The sequence below is a fragment of the Epinephelus lanceolatus genome, chromosome 21 (assembly GCF_041903045.1).
Source record: "Epinephelus lanceolatus isolate andai-2023 chromosome 21, ASM4190304v1, whole genome shotgun sequence".
NCBI classification, from domain to species: domain Eukaryota; kingdom Metazoa; phylum Chordata; class Actinopteri; order Perciformes; family Serranidae; genus Epinephelus; species Epinephelus lanceolatus.
This window is the reverse complement of record NC_135754.1, coordinates 16,039,183-16,043,255: the sequence shown is the minus strand read 5'-3', so window position 1 is coordinate 16,043,255 and position 4,073 is coordinate 16,039,183.

Here is a 4,073-nt window from a genome sequence, read left to right as displayed (position 1 = left end):
AGCTTTGAATGGATTTGTATCATTTAAAATTAAGATTGACATTTTGTAATTTGAAGCTGCTGTATTTATTCACATGAATAATGGATCAAATGACTGTGTGTAATGTGGAAGGGGTCCACAAGGGACTGAGCTGGCAGGCATGAAGAGTCATGGATGGGTTTTTGAAACTAGGGTTTTTATTTAACTGAAAGTAAAACAAACAATTTATCAAATTAGCGGTGTTCTGTGCCCATAAAAGAGGTAAATTAAACAGAAGTTAAAGTGGAAACAGATATGTTTTTTGTTTTTTGCTAAGTAAATGTTGATTGCACAATCCAGTGGCTGTAGAATGATAACACAATCTGCCTTTCCTGTAAACCTCACTTTGCCTGTGCAATTCTGTCAGTGGTTACGATTTCCCCGGAAAATGAAGGCTTGATTTATGGCACAAAATAAGTGCGTCAACCATTGTGCAACCAAAACAGGAAGGGGGTTTTGCTTTCCCTGGTAGCTAACAGTAGCTTTCACCAATTACTAAAGATATAGCCCCTTTTATACTGCCTCTTCAAGGCAGGAATTTCACGCCGTTATGCCATCTCGCTGATCTCTATAAAAGGTACAATCGTGGAATAGGGGGAAAGAGTTGTCTCCCCTTTGAGGTGGAATCAGAGAAAGCAACAGCACAGAATGACGACAGGACAGGATCATGGGCTGCACTGGTGTGATGTTTTGACAGTGCATTATACGTACAACACACTGCGGGAGATTTACAGTTATCAGTTAGCGGCTAACTCGAAGAAGAAGAACAGCAGCCAAGCATGTCTGCAATTTGGGAAAACGATTAGATCCGGGAGCTCCTTACCCTCCGAGCAGAGGACGGGATCAACTGCCATATAACATGGATGGTAAATGATTGTTATTGCCTTGTTATGCCATATTGTTTAGACACTGCTGCTGGCACATATGTTATGTGTCACACAAGAGACTGACACTGTTGTGTTCATGTCATGCCGTTGAACCTCTTTTGCTCCTGTGATGCCAGTATGCTATCACACACAAGAATGGAATTATGCCTCTGTTGTTTGGTACTGTGTAGAAATGCAAAGGCAGCATAAATAAGGGACTTTGTAGCAGCTTTATAACGCAATCTCTGTGTAGAAAGGGCTAATGTAAGATCTTTGTGGTTACTATCCCCAGTAGCAGAAATGGCGGAACATCCAAAGTAACTGTGGTATTTTCTTGGCCCTCTCTCTCCACTTTAGCTCTGGATATGCTAACTCAACATAAACTGAACAGACCTAACAAGGGCAAAAACTGACTTTCCAAACTAAACACAAAGGAAAACATATTTAATGGCTTATCAGACCATTCTTGAAACAAAAGGGATAACACAAAACAATCACTACAATTCTAACTACATCTTATCCCAACCCCCGTATCATGCGGCAAACACTTGGTACATTCCAATTATCCATTTCCTGTATTTAAGATCTATGCTTCAGTGAGCACATGCTTTAAACAAACATCGTTCAGGATGATGAGAGCACTGTCAAGTAGAGGAATCAATAGAACATGTGATTTGTATTCTCGAGAATGAGAAACATTAAAGAGGGAAGTCAGGAAGCTGGCAGTGGAAGAACTCCGTTTAGAAAATGTGTTTGATATCTATTTAGGAAGACTGCTCCAACATTTGAAAGAAACTGGGCTGATCAAGAGAATTTAGTATTCAGTGAATTTTTGTTTGTTTTGTATTTTGGAGTTAAATAACTTTGGTCCACACTCCAGCAGGTGGTGGTAATGCACGTTAGGTTGCCACCTGCCATAAAATTGAGAAGAAGAAGAAGAAGAAGAAGAAGAGGAAAGCAGCAACCAGCAACAGCACCTCAAGCACTGGTAACTCAAAGAAATGGAAATTGTGGAGACTTAGCTGTAACTTCTACAAAAAGATGACCAGACGCTCATGTTCTTCGTTCAACATTTTACTGAACAAACTGCAGCATTACAGGGAAACATGCTCGACATTCATTGTTTCATGTAACGTGTCTGCTTCGTCTGCTAACAGCTTCTTCTCTTCTGTTTACTTCCCTTTTTTCCTACTTGTAACTAGAGTAGAACACTACTGCCACCTTGTGGTCTGTATGAGTCACTGTTCATAATCTTTAACTCAAAACACCAAATTAAATTAATGACTTCCTTGAAATATTTCAACCCCTTTTTAACTGTACGTTTTGACTATATGAATTACTGCGTTAATGAACTATAAATATCACATGCATTACTGTATCAATGAAATAAAGATACAACAGAAATTATAACGACTTAGGGCAAATTTATCTTGAGACAAACTAAAATGGGACTTTCCAGTGCCTTTCCATCATTCTGCCAGCCCTTCCCAGCTTTTTTTTTTTTTTTTTTATACCGTGGTGAGCATGACCTGCACTACTCTGGCTCTGTTTGGCTTACCCTGGTATTTTTACCCTTACCCTAACCGATCTCACTCTTCGTGTCTGATACTGGGCCAACTTAACCAATGAAGGCAACACATACTAACCAATCAAAAGCAGAGTAGGGCGGGTCATGTCTTGCTATAGCAGGAAAACAAATTGTCACCTCGGAGGGTCCAATGATCTGTCGGGAAAGCTGTGTATTTTTGGAGCAATGGGCTTTCAATCCAATGGAACCTTTTTTGGACTATTGGAGTTTTGAGATAATGAGCTGTCATAACGATATCCCCTGCTAGGTACGATACATTGTGTTTCCTGTAGCTGCTTTACAATAAAAGTAATTAAATATTTCGCCTACACAGCATTAAGACAGTGAAAAGCAAGCAGTGAATTTGTATTCAGTGAGATGAAATCGCACTGAATAACATGCATTGTTTTCCTGTGAATCCTTCATGTGTATTCAATCTGAATCCAGCGAGAGAATGGCAGACCACTAACAATAAAAAGCACTGTAAAGAGAGATAATTACTGATAAATGAATGCATCAAATGGCTATTGCAGAGAAAATGCTCACCATAAATAGTATCGAAAATGGGATTCCCTTATCAGTTTTAAAATCCTAAGGATTAGAACTTCAAAAGTTCACTATACACCTGTGTTTTTTTATGTTTTCAGTTTATTTCCACTGCCCCCAAAAATGGGTGAAAGCAGTTTTGCAAATGTGTTCCTTGTGTTTTCCTCTTAACCCTTCACAATGTGCTTCATAAACAGTCCAGTGTAGTTACTATTCCGTCATTAAATCTGCACTGACCCTCTGTGTAAAATAACCTGGTCCAAACTGCTCTCCCGGAGGATTCCAGTAGGATGAGATCGTGTAACAGCTCAATTTGAGATTGAATTTGGTTTGTTTACTTAGTGATTATGGCAAAAAGTGCACAACTGTTTCTTTTTCCCTCAAGTGGAGAAAATTGAAGGCGCTGTGGAATATATACCTCATGAATACTCTAGTGCTAATACACTGTCACACAGTGACTGATATAAGCTGCACTACTTGCACTGACAGTTGATGTGCAACAGCCAGGCTTATTACATACTAGAGTACAGTGGGACTACACACTTTGGATTTTACTATAAAGCTGCCAAGAATGGAGACGACTTGAAAATCCCTGCAGTGCTTGACAGCTGTGAACTACCTCGTTCTTAAAAAAAGAGCTGTCAACTGTCTGTGCTGTCTCTTTTTGGTGGTTATTGCAGAAATTCTGATAGCTAATGGGGAATCAGTGTCAAATTGTAAAATACAGTTTCCATTTGTAATAACTTGATACAGGTTTTCAGAGAAAGCTGTGTTGTCTAACACCCTCTAAAAAGGACACATCTCAAGGTGAGCCTCCTTTACTGTTTTGTGCCTCTATCTCACTTTTTCTGCTAATCTCTTACAGCCCTTTCAACCGTCAGCCTTCAATCCTGTCACCCCCCTCCTGTTTCATTCCCCTGTCCCCTCTCTCTTTCATCCCCCCTGTCTTTATAACTCCCCCTCCCTCTGTTGTCACTAAGCTGAAGGAGGGAACTGAGAGCAAAGTATGTGGAGTCCCTCCCAGGCACTCTAGTGCTGGTTTTGAGGATCCGCCACTCTACAGGCAGACAGTCAGA